A 15,359-nucleotide genomic window follows, 5' to 3' on the forward strand; every position below is an offset into this window, starting at 1 on the left:
GAAAAAGAACAAAGTGTCATGATCCCACTTCTAACGCTGTGGCTATAAAACAGGAAAGCGAAGAGCAGAAAATTGAAACCATCAGGAGAGGGCCGGGTCCAGCGGCCAAGATGCAGTCATCACGGGTGACGGGAGACACGCACGCGGGACTGCCCGAGGTGGACAGTGGACAGATGGACACCTGAATTCCAGTGGGAAGGGAGGGGAGGGAGTCATGGGAGGACAGGGGCTGGAGAGAGGAAGCGGGGAGGGAGGGAGCCCCGCCACCATCCTATCCTCCTCTGGATAGGAGATATTCAGGACATCCATTTTGTCACCTTGGAAACCCTTGTGCCCTAGCTGGCCTCCCAAGTAACTAGGATTACACATGCCCACAGCTCTGTTCTTGGTGGACATTTTAGGGCTCGGATGCAGATCTCACAGGCCGTGGACTCTGACAGACAGGCGGACGGGATTTCAGCGTGTGTGTGGCTCTGGCGTCTGCACAAAGGTTGGGTTAGGAACGGGGACGCGGGCTGAGTTCATGGCTTCAGGTGCAGGTTGTGGGTGACGCTTGCTGCAGACGCCCACCGCGGCTTCCTCCCTCCCAGGCGCCTCCTCCACTCACCCGGGTCCCCTTCTCTGAGAGAGATTAGGAAGTAACTCTTTACTTTAGAGCTCCATGCTTCTACCCTAGCCCTCACCCCACGGAGGACCTGTGCCAGGGCCCTGGGTTGAAAGAAATGCAGAGAGGGTCTCAGCCTGGGCTCAAGTGAGGGTCTTTCTAAGGTCTTACCTGGAATCTCCAGCTCCTCCTTGGCTGGGCCCAGGAGGCTGAACAAGAATGAGGAAGAAGCAGAGAGCATTGAAATAACACTAAGAACCCCTGCCCCCCCCCCCCCACGAAGCCACCCTGGGCAGATCTGGGGGTAGGAGGTGGGGGGGGGGCATCGGGGCCCAAGAAGGGCTTTGAGAGCACTAAGCTCTTCTGTCCTCAGCCCCCTTCCCTGCCTGGGGAGGGGTGAGTGCACCTCCATGCCTTCTCCATGGAGCTTTGGGCTGGGGCTCCAGTGCGCCTGGCAAGCAGGCTGGTGTCTGGCGTCTGAGCACACAGTGGCCAGTATCCTCACCTCCAGGTTTGGGTTTTTTTTTTTTTTTCTGATATCCTGATAGTCAACCCGTGACCTTGAGCAAGACTGCTGGGTCTGCAGAACACCCCTACTTTTCTTTCATTTGCTGCAAAGGGGTCATCCACGCGGAGGCTGTGGTCTGAGGACAGAGGGAAAAGCCCACACACGTTGTGTTTTCCTTTTGCCTGTAGGGTCTTCCCTTGCTTCTGAATCTGTAGCAAAAAACAAAACAGAACGAAAACCCCCAAGCCCCAAAAGCTTGACTTGATCAACGAGACATGACCTTGAGGGGAATCTGCTGTGACCTTGAAGGAAATCCGTGGGTTTTCTGGAAGTCGTGGAGGCTGGGCAGCTCAAGCTTCCCACGCTGAGCAGTAAGCCCACCTGGGCTCGACGACTCTTCCTTTTGCACTATTTGTGTTTTCCACTCGTGTCTCCACACCCCGGGGCCCGGGCAGGCATTTGTTCTCCCTCCACGCCCCAGCGGTCCCTCCACGTCCCCTGGAGCCTGCACCACCCCTGCGCGGTGAGCGGACACGCATTCTCAGTTACCATCGTGTACCAGCCGCCACATGACTGGGCAGCACATGGTTGGGGAAGAACGGCCAAATGAGCCCAAAGGAGACCTCGGGGCTTTGGTTAACGGGGCTGCCAGGCATTGTTTATGGACGACAGGCAGGGGCCTTGGCTCTGTGTCTTCGCCCCATTGGAAAGGGAGTGTCTCCCACTGGCAGAGCAAATGGAGGAGACGCGGGAGCAGCCAGTCCCCGGGGCCCTGCAGCCCAGCGTCTCTGGTTGTGAAATATCGCCCTCTGGCAATCCGGGGTCTGGCCGAGGGCTTTGTGTTGAGACTCTTGGGGACTCCAGGGTTCGTGGGCAGCCACCCTGCCCCCATTGCTGCCCACGGGCAGAGGCCAGGGAGGCGCGGGAGAGCGAGCTGAGGGTGCAGCAGGCGGCACCGAAGGCCCCTTTCCTGTTCTCCTATGAGGGGTCCAATAGTCCAGGGTGCAGCAGACTCAAGCTACCGCCCTTTCCCCCGAGCCCCCAACTCACAGCTCCTCCGGCCCCATGGCCCCGTGGGACCAGGGTCCACGCTAAGACCTCATTGGAACTCGATGACCCCTGAAAAGGTCAAGGTCACTGCCAAACTCAGGTGAAGACTTCCATGTAGGACCCTGGAGACCCCCTTAGGGACAGGTCACCGGGCCAGCCTTTTGGGGCGCAGTCCCAGGATGGGGTGCGCCGAGAGGAGAGGCATGCAGAGCAGGTTCAAACCTCAGGTCTTCCACTGTCCCCACGTGATCTTGTCCAGGGGATCTCTCCTCTCCCAGGCCCAGCTTCCTGTTTATAAAGCGGGAAGAGCATCCCTCCCAACCTTCCCCACCCCCTCCCCGGACGGATCTGAGCTCGGGTGATGCAGCAGGTGCCCAGCCCAGCCTCCCCTTCCCCCACAGCCGTGCCAGGAGCGTGGTGGGCGATCATGGCTCCTGTATATTTCCTCTGTTCCAAGGCTCTTTCTGTGCATCTCCCCCCGCCCCCGCCCGCCCCCGAGCCTCGTGCTCATGCCCTGGCCAAATGGTCAGGCCAGCTCAGGCTCAAGGATTTTTTTCTTTTTGAGCAAGGGATGAAGGCTGATAAAAAAAAAAAAAAGAAGAAGAAGAAGCAGCAACAGAGGCCTTCCCTCACAGGGTTTGTCCGCAGCCTCTTGGCAGGCAGGGCACACGCGGCCCGGCTGAAGGGACTTTACGGCTGAGCTTAATGGGGTCGTTTTCTCCAGCACATAAATCTGTCTGTGCTCAGCCGAGGTTCCCGGGTGGCTGGCACACCAGCCTCCGTTAATGGTACTTGCCCAGGGAAGACGGGCCTGTGGGCGCTAGATGCTATTCTGGATGCTTCTTCCTTCAGAAGGAATACAGCTTCCAGAGGTTTCCATGACAGAGGCTCAGTTTGGCTCTTTCACAACAATCCACCGAATGTGAGAGACGCTATTCCTTTAGAACACGGGCTCCTCCTCAACACAAGCCCAGAAGTCTGACAGAGGTACGCAATGTATGTGTATTCATTTGTTCAGTGCTCTTAGCCGGGCGTCAGTGGCTCACGCCTGTCAGCCTAGCTACTCAGCAAGCTGAGCTCGGAGGATCATGGTTCAGAGTTAGTCCAGGCAGGAAACTCCAGGAGACTCTGATCTCCAATGAATCACCAAAAAGCTGGAAATGCAGCTGTGGCTCAAGTGGTAGAGCATTAGTCTTGAGTGACAAATCTCAGGGACAGAGCTCAGGCACTGAGTTCAAGCCTCATTACACACACACACACACACACACACACACACACACACACACACACACACACACACACACGATTATTTATATCTGCTGAACTTTTAGTTTGGGCCAGAATATGAAGACAAATGAGTTTTGGTCCCCAGACTCAGAGAAGTGAGAGCCAAGCAGAACATCTTCAGGAGAAGGGATGGTGTCCAAGAACATCTCCTCTGGTAGGTGGCTTTCCAAATGACACTTGATGGATGAGTCGGTGCCGGCCAGACCCCAGGGCCAGCCAGGGACACATGGGACACGGGGATGGAACCCTCTTCCTTTAAGGCCTTCTGTAGCTGTCCTGATTCTCCACGGGGAAGGAGTCCAAACCCATGGGGCCTGCGTCTCCAGTCACCTCGTGACTTTTCTTCAGCGTGACTTTTTAAAAAGTCAAGGTGAATTTCATTTCATGCAATAAATATTAACCTAGAAGGTTGGGGGGTGCATTAAACTTTTATGGCATGGCAATCAATTTCTTATGCAAGCGAGGACTTGCTTCGAGTGAAAGGAATTTGGGGGCGAAGGCTCCCCTCATGGGGCATCGGCCCACCTCATCTGCCGTTTGCTCGGAACCAGGTCCATGTATATTAATCATCTTCGACTCTGTTCCCTTTCCTCTCTGTCTGCACCTCTCACTTCATTCCCCAAACCCTGTGCTCTTTTGCCTTACCTCCTCTTTGAGGAAGACCCTCTGACATTCTTCCCCTAGGAGCTGAATACTCCTCAGACGCAGAGCTAGAATATCCATGCCTCAGAAATCTAACCAGAAACTTCCTTTTATGCCTGCCATTTGCAGTTAGCCATCACTCCCTGCAGTAACCCAGTCCCCTACCCACTCCACAGCACCTCTTCAGGTCCTATTTGTGACTTTCGCCTATCTGACTTCTCGGCATTTCTCTTGTGGTTGGTGGGCTTGTGTAGAGTTGGGCACACTAATTCGATGGGTATGGGAGGAGCTGGTGGTCTTGGGTGGGGCAGATGGGTTTAAAGCAAAGACAGTTGCAGCTGAAAGAACATGACAACTGTCCATCTATGAGGAGCTCTGTGTGAGAACGGGTGTGAGGTCGCCATTTAATGCAGCCATGGTGCCAAGTTCCATGTGAATCTAGAACGTATGTTGCCCTTGTCTGACCCAAGTGCTCAATTGGTGGATGTGGTACTGCTCATGGTATCACTCAGGGCATGGACCTGACTCTCGTGCATTCATTTCACTTGGTGATTAATAACTTTTTTTTTTTAATGCTCGGCTACAGTGAATTCTGAATAAATTATTTTGTAACACACTGAAATCACTTTGTAAGCTTTTGGTTAACACCTTTAAGAGGCCTCCAGCTATAAAATATTACTTTATCATCTTCCCGACGCTGGACATTTGATGTAACACTCATGTCTCGGAGGTTGTTAATAAATAATGAATGGTGAAATGATCCGGCGGTGACCTTTTGTAGAACATCATCCGTCAGCCGAACTTCACTTCAGCCTTCATTTTGCACTGTCTTCTGCCTTTTGGAGTACAGCGGTTTGCAAATCAGGTGGTTTGACTCCTGCCTGGGCTTGATAGCTCACGGGATGGGGGATACCGGAAGGATGGGCCCTGCAGGGACCTCTGGGACTAGCAGGCCTATCTTGGGCTTGGTGTGTATGTCTCCCCCTGGTGGTAGCGGTGAGGCCCAGCTGACCCCAGTGGGGGCTGAGTAGAAAGTCTAGCAGTGCTGTGGCCAGCCAGGCAAGTAGAGGTCATCTCTCAAGGGAGCTTTTATGGACGGTCCCTTTGCAAAAAAGCATTTCTATCTGGACCCTGTCTCAAAGTCACAGCAAGGAACAAGGCCTAGAAACACCTGGGAACAAATGCCTGGCCAGGAGCCAAAGAACCACAGAGCCACTGAAGGTCAAAGCCAGAAAAGAAAAATGTGTGTCTAGTCCCCACCCCCCACCCCACCCCCCACCCCCAGGCTTCCAGATTGTCTGGGGTTCTGGAGAGCCCAGCTCATGGTCAAGGTGGCTGTTGCTTACAGAGGATTTTCCACTTGAAGCCAGATTCTGCCATGGAGGTGTGACTTTGGATCCCTTCCATCTGTTCATAACAAAGGCCCGTGCGGTGCTGGTGACGGTATAGGCATGGCGGCCCGGTCTTCATGGGTCCTGTGTGTTCAGCTAGGTGACCATTGCACCTGCTCCTATCTGTGCAGGACCTGGCAGGATGGTTGGGGGGGGGGAGGGGAGAAAGGGGGAGGAGGAGAAACAGGGAGGGGATGGAGGCCCAGGGGGAGGCCATGGCAGGAGGCTGAGAAGGAAAGCAGAGCAGTGTGCTGGGCTGTGGGGTTACAAAGACCAGGTCTGCCGTTGGGACCCCTTACGGCAAGTCTGGCAGAAACATGGCTACTGGGATGTGTCCGAGTCTGTGGTAGGATGCAAAGTAGATAGATGTCCAGTGAATGAATGAATGAATGAGCCATGGGTCGCGCTGATTCCAGGGAAATGGCCTCCCTACATTGAAGGGAGGAGAGGGGGCTGTGATGTCCGGCCATCCGAGCGCCTGGCTTCAAGGCGGGGCGCCGTGAGTCAGGAGGTGAGGCTCGTGGGTTGCGCCCTGGGCTTGGGGCTCTCTCAGGAAACCTCGGAGCAAGGACGTGGCTGCCACCCCCGGCGGTTGGACTTAATGCTCTGAACCTGTACCAGCAAGGCAGGCATCCGAAAATCGCCCTAAAATTATCTCTGGAGTTTTATTTCCTCAAATCCTGAATAGATCACATTTTATTGTCGAACACTGAGATCTCATTACTCTAGGAAGTGCCATTACTGGGCTATTACTGGGAAGAAATTCCTCTCTCCTGTTCTGATTAAAACCTCCTGTTCATATTAAAAAAAAATAATTTCAGCCTCTTCCCCTCCCCACCTTTTTTCTTTTCTTAAATGCTTCCGAGAGTACAGGCGTGGAGCCCAGTGTCTTCACCCCCAGAGCCTCGTGCCTGGCTGTGGGCCTGCCTGGGCCGTGGGGGCAAAGGTCTGCTTTGCCCCGGCCAAGTTGCCTGCTCTCCCACAACCATCTTCTTGGTGAGGATGCCCCTTTTTTTCTCCCTCAGGTTGCTTCCTGAGCTTCTAATTGTAGTTCTGGCCTGAATAGAGTTCGGTTTGAGGTCTATTCACCAGGCAAGATGGCCTTGGGAACAGCATGTGTAGGGTCCACAGTGTGGCTTTTCTGTGGGTAGATGGAGCTGTCTTGGTCCCGGGGATAGGGGTGGCAGATGTGTAGAGCAACTGGATTGTCCCTGTGTCCCACGCAGCTTGCCCAGCCCCCCCCCCCCCCCACGGACTCAGTTGCCGGCCATGCTGAGCCTTGTCCTTGCTCCTCCAGGGTGGCTCTTGTTCTCTGTGATCTGGTGTGCACTCCTCTCCTGCCCCGGTCCCCGCCATACACACTGAGAAAGAGCTTTCCAGATGGGTGGGTGGCTGACTCCACACCAGCATCCAGAAGACTCGGTGAGCTGGGAGTCTCCACGTGACTCTTGGAGGCAGAGACCGAGATCGCAGCGTCTCCTCTGTTCTTCCTACCTCGCACCACGAGGTCAATCCAAGTATCCGAATTCCTCCACTCCCTCCGTTCTTGCCCACCTCTGCCTTGACCTACGTTTCCTGGTGGATGCAAAGCCCTTGTAAGAGACCCCAGTGGACCGGGTCCTGGTAGGCGGGATCTGCAGGTGCTTGGCTGGAAGTCTCTTCCTCTCCCAGGCTTGCAACTCCACGGCAGGCCTTGAGTGCCTTACAGAAAGCTTAGCGCCTCCCTGTGGCTCCCACAGAGGGGCAGCTGGGCGTGCTTGTGACTAGAATTCCCTTCTGGCTTTCAGCAGATAGAATCATTCGCAGGCAGCAGGCCCAGAATTCCCCCGCTGGCCGGCCACCATGGCAGGGGGGATGGATGCTCTCCTCGCAGAGAGCTCTTCATCCACCCCAGCCGACGTCTTCGGTGCTGAGGCTGCGGGTCTTTTTTCTTTCTCCATCCAAGTCACCAAATAAGCAAGCGCATGGACAGCAAGGCTCTTGGGCCGGAAACTCTACAGCATACCAGGAGTGGCTTGGCGCAGGCGGGAGAGGCTCTGAATCGGGCACGAGGCCGCAGGGCCCCGCTGGGCCCGCCCCTGCCGCTCCCCTGCAGTGGACGGCAGGGTGGCGCTCCATTCTGATGGGGTCCCCATGCCCTGGCATCATCTTTGGGCCAACTTCTCCTCGCTCCACAGTGCGGCCATCTTCATCTGGACTATTCTCCTTCACCCAGTTCCCCTCCCCCCCCCCAAAAAAAATCCTGCTGACAGGAGCCTTCTAACTTGTCATTTTGGAGATCATCAACAAATTCTATAGAGAGGTGACCTCCATTATGAGAAAGAGACTGGGAGTTGGACCGGCCCCAAGCTGAGGCTCTGGAGCCTCCTCTGGCTGGCAAGGTGACATTGCGTGTCACATCAGCATTCATGGCCAGCTCTCTTCTCCTCGGAGAGTAATTATTTCTTTCAGAGCGAAAGGTCCAATTTGCTGTAAAGAACAGAGCCCCAGGTAAAAGGAAAGAGCTGGCTGTGAGCTCTCCTGACACAAAGGAGACCCCACTGCCCCGTCCCCAGCTCCCCGGCTTCAGACTCTACATCATCACCACCATTCCACCAGATTTATTATGTTTATTTGTACTTCCTTCCTGTCATAAGGCATTAGGGGGGCACACGCTCCCTTGGCGAGGTTGTTCTGGAGGGAGACCTGAATGTCTTGCAGCAATGCTGGCGCTGGCATCTTGGGCCCAGGCCTATCTCTGGGTGGGGGCCAAGATGGCGGCACTGGGGAAATAACACAGGGCAATCTGAGCCATCCCAGGAATAAGAGACGCGAGTCTGTGGCCTTGAATGCCAACACATGATCACAATTCCCCTGGTCTCCTGTCCTCTCTCCAGGGCCTCTCTGCGGCGTGGGAAGCTTCCCCATGTAGGAATGAACAAAGGGAGGGGGCTCCAGTTCCAGGACTCCTGTGCTGTCACCGGGGCCAGCGCTTGTCCTTTGGGGGCCATCTGCTCCTTCGTTTGTCTTCCTTCCGTGGAGCTATGGCTCTGTTTCTGTCTTGCATCATGGGGCCTCAGCACCCAACATGGCATCTTTCCCGGGGTGGGGGTGGGGGTCCACACATCCGGACCAGATGGGAGTGGAGGAGAGCCGCTGCTGCCTGCCCAGAGTTGTGCAGCTGGTCGGCCATAGAGCCTGGTTTGGGCCCCAGGCTGTATTTTCCTTGTTTCCTAATACATCGTGACCATCACACTGCATTTTATATCATTTTATATGCTCTACCTGCTCCCCCCCTTCTCTCCTCCTGCTTACTTCTGGGGCTCTGTCAACACTGCAACCTTACCTGAGCCTGAAGGGGAGAATTGCAGCGCACAGGTGGTCCAGGGATCTCAGCAGCCTTGGGGGGTGGAGGGGAGGGTGGAGAAGCACGGAGACCTTGAAGAAGGGAGCTGTGCATGCTGGGAAATTCCTGAGCTGGGCCTTCACGCAGGACCAGGAGGAAGGGGAGGACTTCCGTTTGCCATCTGGTGTTGGTTGGAAGCCAGGACGGCTGAGCCAGTCCTCACGGAAAGGTGGTGGTGTCTACCATAGCTGGCTTGTTATGTAGCAAGATGCCTGGAGGTCAGGAGGTCAAATGACCTACAAAGGTTATTGAGCTAGTTTGGAGGCGGGAGCAGAACAGAGTTTAGACTTGAACTTGGGGCTTTCTGATGAGTGTATGAGTGTGCATATGGCAGGGAGGGGGTGGGGGGTCACTATTCACAAAGCTGAGCGTCTTCAGCTCCGAACGTTCACAGGGACCCTCACAGAAGGCCCTGGGTTTGTTAGACCTTGGTTGGGGGTCGTGGGGAAGGTCACAGGGAAGGGAAGCGGGGTTGGAGTCCTGGGGGACCCCTCTGTGGGCGTCCTGTCTGTGTGGGGTAGGGTCCAGTGTCCAGTGTCCAGTGCTAACTTCCCCAGTATTTGTGGGGGGCAGCAGAGCCAGCCAGGGCAGCTGGTGGGGTCTCGATGCCTGAATCTTCATCAGGCCTCAGTCACACTGAGCTGGTTGAGCGCCGATGGGGCTGACCTCAGGTCCCAGCCCTTGGAGGCCAGGCCGACATCGTGCTATTATTATTCCTCATTAGGCTCTTCTCTCCTGAGCTTCAAGCACCCTGTCCCGCCTGGGAGCACTGGGAATATCAGTCCTTCTGCACGTGGGCACGGGCTGGCGTCCACATCCTGGTCCTTCTTGTTCCCAAACTTGAAGCACCGGTAGCCGTCCACCATTGCATTGTGTCTACCTCGGACAGCAGCTCCTCTGAAAATAAGACTTCTTTCTTCCTTTTGTTGGATGTGTCAGGGTTTGAACTCAGGGACCCCTGATTACCGCACAGGCACCCTGCCATTGAGCCACACTGCCAGCCCCTGGGCCCACAGCGTCTCCACAGGGACAGCTGAGCCGGTCCAGACCAGACTGGCATCCATGTTTCTCACTTCAAACTGCGGCAACAACTTTATTTGATTTGATGTATATGAAGAAATAAAACTCTGAAGTCAATTGACTTAAACAAGGAACAAATGCAGCTTGGTTATTATGGTGTATGGTAAATTTTAATGGCATTTAGAAAGCGTTTTGTGGGGTAGAAAATAGAAGCAAACCCATCAAACCTCAACTATGTTCCATGTTTTATAGTGCAGAACATTTTTCTGCTACAACCCGAAGACTTTAAAATGTAATAAGGTACGTTTGAACCCAGGGGTTTTAAAATATACGTAAGGAAACACGTATCCAGAAATGGAGAAAAATAATCCATTACTATCCGAGTTGAGTAAGAAGGGAAACACACATTACTGGGAGTGTTTTTTAACATCTCATGTTCTACAGACTGTTATTTATTAGCACGTATTGTTGTTCAAGGATTAATATATTGCTTAGTGGGAAGAAGGGATGACTGAGAGGCATCTCAGACTCAGACATCGTTGAGGGTTTTTTTTTAATTGTTGTTTGTGAATATGTTTGCTCATCTATCTTTAAAATCACATAACACACAAATTAATACATCAGTTGAAAAATCATACAAATCTTCCATTCTTCCATTTCATTAAATATGCATTCAGATTTTCACATGAACCTTCTATACAGTGCTCTCCTGCCTTGGTTCTGAGTGCTTTTGCTTGGATTCCACTGTGTGGTTTTGTTGATGTGTGTGTGTACGTGTGTGCGTATGTGCGTGTGTGGGGGTAGGTGTGCACACCCACACATGCTGGTATTATGGCTTTTACTCAGGGCCTTGTTTGCCTGCTCAGCTCTTTCCACTCCAAGCTGATGCCCTGCCACGTCCGCCACACCTCCACTTCCAGCTTTTTGCTGGTTAATTGGAGACAAGAGTCTCTTGGCTTTGCTACCTGGACTGGCTTCAAACTGTGATCCTCAAGATCTAAGCCTTTTAAGTAGCTAGGATTACAGGCATGAGCCTCCAGTGCCTGGCTCACTCTGTATTTTTAACCAAGGTCTTTGCAGACTTTCTAGTCACCCTTACTAAATCTGCTCTATTGTTTCTGTGGTGCAAAAGCAGTCTGAGAATCCTCTAGAAGCCCTCCCCCGCTTGCTGGCAGCTAAGTAGTGACCTGCAGAAATCTGTTTCTGTCCCCACTGTTTGATTTAGAGTCGGGAGCCAATGGAAGGCTCCCACACTCTTCAGGTTTGCGGGGTGCTGAGGAGGTCCTGGGGTCGGTCAGTTCAGAGAGTCCCGCAGGTGTGGCTGGGGTCCCATCCCAGGGCCATTTGCTGTGGGCAGAAGTCTAGGTGGCGCTTGTCACGTAGGGCGGGGGTGGCATCTGAGTGCCTGGGGGTTCTGTGCCAGCGTCTGCGGTGGAGATGAGTCCCACCCTCCGGAGTCCAGACCCTGTCAGCCACCATGAGCCTGTCTTCCCTCCGTCCAGCGCCCACTGGGGGACCTGTTCCCAGATTCCCACCCCCATCTGTGTAGTGGGGGCCCACAGCTTCCCGGAGAGCATGGCGTGGCCAGCCTGGGGCTGCAGGGTGGGCGCCCCGTTTCCAGTCCCTCCCCGCCTCCCCTCCCCTCTGCCCCGCCCTCCCATCCGTCACTGGCGAATGAGCTGATGGTGAATAGGCGGGATGTTTGGGGTGAGGCTTCCTGCTGGGTGAGTTCTGCGTTCGTTGGTTCTGTGAAAGTAGCGGTTAAGTGCTTTTCAAAAGGTAGAAATAATAGCCAGGCGTCTGCGTCCTCATCTTCCCCGCAGAGGAGCCACCGTCCTCCCTGGTCCTCCCTGGTCCTCCCTGATCCTCCCTGGTCCTCCCTGGTCCTCCCTGATCCTCCCTGGTCCTCCCTGGTCCTCCCTGATCCTCCCTGGTCCTCCCTGGTCCTCCCTGGTCCTCCCTGATCCTCCCTGGTCCTCCCTGGTCCTCCCTGGTCCTCCCTGATCCTCCCTGGTCCTCCCTGGTCCTCCCCAGCGCGGCCTGTGGCAGGCTCATCGCCGCCGAGATGCTGAGATGTAATTAATGGGCTCGCGCTCCAGGGTCGCGGTGCCTTCCTCACGGACTCCTCCCCATGCTCCTCCATCGGCCCCGTCCTCCCGTCCCCGTCGGTGCTCAGAATTGCAGTAGCCTCTGGCCACGGCTGCTCACTCGAGCCAGTGTGGCCTGAGTGCTTCACACAGTGGAGCTCGCTTAATACCCACATCCAGATGCAGGACAGGGATCTGAACCACAGGCCACCACCGGGCTGCCCCCCGCCGCCCCCTGTACAGCCTCTTGCTCCAGCAGGCCCACTGTGGAGTGGTGGGCACCAGGGCTGGACCCCGGGTCGCTGCCCCACGGCCCGGGGCTGGCCTGCAGGGCTCCCGTCCACCTTCACACAGGTGTCACGGGCAGAGGCCCCCCGCGGTGGGGTGAGCGCCCTCCACCCCCGTGTGCCAGCAGAAGCACAGAGCCAGGGGCAGAAGCTTCCAGGGCTTGACACTGTTCATGTGTGGCACAGAGTGAGCCTTTTGTTTGCGGGGGGGGGGGGGAAGGAAGGGCGTCATGGGGCTTGAACTCAGGGCCTGGGCACTGTTCCTGAGCTCTTTCACTCAAGGCTCTATCTTGGTTCTGGAGCTCTACCACTTTGAGCCACTTCCAGTTTTCTGGAGATAAGAGTCTCACAGATTTTCATGCCTAGGCTGGCCTCAAACCTCAATCCTCAGACCTCAGCCTCCTAAGTAGCTAGGATGATAGACATGAGCCACTGGCGCCCAGCTCACCGGAGTGTTTCTACCCGCTTCTCCCTTGGCCCTGCCCCCATTCCCTCTGCTTGTGACTGCCAAGGGTGTCCCCATAGTTTCCAGAAGTCCCCTGGCGGGGGAGTAAGGAAGTTCTGGAAACTTCCCGTCTGTTTCAGGTCTCCCCGCCCCCATCTCCCAGGAACCCCCAGCTGGCTATGGTTGAACAAGGCCCAGCCCCAGATGGACACTGCACCCAGGCAGGTGAGCTGCTCTGCCTCTGCCCCCAAACTGCACCCCTCCTGCACCTGTGGGTCAGAGGTCATGGAGACCGGGTCACATTGTACCCACAGTTAACTAGAGCCCATGGAGCAGAGACAAGAGACAGTAGGAAACACCCAACAGTGACCGCCAGCGTGCAGACAACTTTGCTTCTTTTTTGGGGGGGGGGGAAATGACTTGTGTGGAAACATAAATTATTTGGAGGGTGATATCAGTCTTTTTTTTTCTTTTTTGCTTCTGAAAAGTGTTCTGCATCTTTAATAGAGCCTGAGTTTTTGAAACATAACTCACAGGGTTGTACAAATACCCCATCAATAGTGCGGTGGCTCATTTCATTGTTCCCAGTGCATGGAATTTTCATTATTTGCACTGTTGATGAAAGGCGGCATTTCCAGCAGATCCGCACTACCCCATTTAGCCCAGAACAATGATTTATTCCTCCCTCACTATTGGACATCCTCAATTTCCTTGGGTAATAAAGAATTCTCCCACGGTTCGGATGAGCGGGGCCGGCCGGCTGTTCTGAGCTCGGCAAAGTCCAGCAGAGCCAAGTGGGGTCGTGACTGATGTCCCCCGGCTGAGGGCCGAACCTCAGAGCCGGCCGCCAGCCTGCTGCAAGCGCTGCCTCTGGAGCCAGCCCAGAATTAGCACATGGCAGTGATAAATTGCTCGGGAAGCAGCCGAGTCTCTGATGGAAAACCGCCCATCTCAGCACAGACAGTGAACTAGCGGCACGCCGGGCCCGGGCCTCCCCTCCCTCCCTTCCTACGCAGCGCTTCTTACACACGATGCAATTATGAGAGGAGCTTTCATCCCATCCCCAGCCCGATCCGGGGAACCGACAAAGTTGGAGCACGTGTGCGTGTGCCCGTGTGTTGTGTTCTCCATATTAGAAAAGTCACGGACTGCTGGGAGAGAAGAAATAAGAGAAATAGCCTCCAACTGGAAATGCAAGGACTTACACATTCAACACCAAAGGGGATTGTTGCAATCTTAGGGCAAACAGGCTTCGGTACAGGGAGAGGAGGAGCCGCAGACAATGACAGAAAACCCGCACTCGCTTCTCCCCGGAACACAGAAGCAATTTACTCCATGGCAGCCCGGCCTGGGCGGAGGGGAAGACGGTTTGGGAGATCTTTGATTCTTCGCTTCTCCGCCTCCTGGTGAAATGGTCTCTGGGTGAAGATTTAGAAAGAGCTGGAAGCAGGGAGGAGGTGTCGGGGGCCCTGAGAAGTGGGTCCCCTGTCTGTCAGATGCAGAGCTCCTGTTGTTAGAGCAGCCCTTGGGACTTCTGGAAGCTTCCAGGTCACTGTTCTGGTTACAGGGCCAGTGACAGCCACCAGTCTGGCCTGTGGGCCCCAGGCGGGAACCCTCTTTCCTTTCTTCTCTGAGCCTTATCGGTGAGAATCCTAGGCAGAGCCGTGCTATTCTAGAAGGTGCTAGAAGCAGAGAATGAAAGACTTGTGGCCTGAAGGGACATTAAGAGAACCAGGAAAAAAGGATGCTTTGGGCTAGTTTATACAGGGGACAAAAGACCAGTCTCCAGTCACCCAAAGAGTCCAGTTCACCCCAGATCCTGTTGCCCCACCATTGGCCAAACCCAGAGACTAACACAGGTCTAAGATCACCTCACCAGCCGGAAGCAAGATCCTGCTTCAAAGCCATTGTTGCCATAGCAACATAGCCTCCCACGCTACCTGCTTGTCGTTGGGGGGTCCCAGGTGGATGTGCGTAGGTGTGCTGGCAGAGAAAGGAATGACACCAGACAGGGGACCAGGACCCCACGGGGACCAGGGTGCTGGCCGAGGTGTTAAATAGACCCTCTCACTTCCTGTCCTGAGCCTCAAGTCCCCAAGGATGGCAGTCAATAAATAAATACATGTCAAGGCCCCACCCAGTTCCAGGAGAGAGATTTAGGTTGGTTTGTGAATTTGAGAAGCTACTGTTTCTACATACCAGCCTTGCTATTGATTCATGCAAATATAGAGTGAGCTTTATATAGTCCATCTCTCAAGCCACCCCATCAGCAAAGACAGGGTGGAGGAGGTAGGCAAGGAGGGGTTCCCGGATGGATGGGACAGGGGGACCCACATCTTCTGTCCTGTCGGGGGGGGGGGTTCCTACAAGGACCCAGCCTAGGGAGGGGTCCCCAGCTGCCTGATTCCTCTACCCACCTCCATCCAGTTGCTGAGTCCCCAGCTTTTCAACCACTAATGGGGAGGCTAAATAAATATTTCAAGGTCACCTAAGGGCTCCCTTGGGCCTTGTTTACTCCCAGCATCCCGGCCACCTCAGCCTAGAAATGCTTCAAATTGCAGCCGTAGGAATAGTGAGAAAGCAGCTCTTTATTTATTTATTTGATTATGAATTTATTTATCTCCAGTGCCTTCACCGGCCAGATGGATGGGAA

The 15,359-nt window shown here is 54.7% G+C and overlaps 1 protein-coding gene across 13 annotated transcripts in view; it reads left to right on the forward strand.

The window, feature by feature from the left end:
- The window catches only part of Camta1 (calmodulin binding transcription activator 1), a 710,332-nt gene that overhangs the window by 421,450 nt on the left and 273,523 nt on the right, over window positions 1-15,359 (forward strand). The gene's annotated exons all lie outside the window — the stretch shown is intronic.

This window comes from Dipodomys merriami, unplaced genomic scaffold (assembly GCF_024711535.1).
Source record: "Dipodomys merriami isolate MVZ:Mamm:240054 unplaced genomic scaffold, mDipMer1.0.p SCAF_28, whole genome shotgun sequence".
Lineage (NCBI taxonomy): Eukaryota > Metazoa > Chordata > Mammalia > Rodentia > Heteromyidae > Dipodomys > Dipodomys merriami.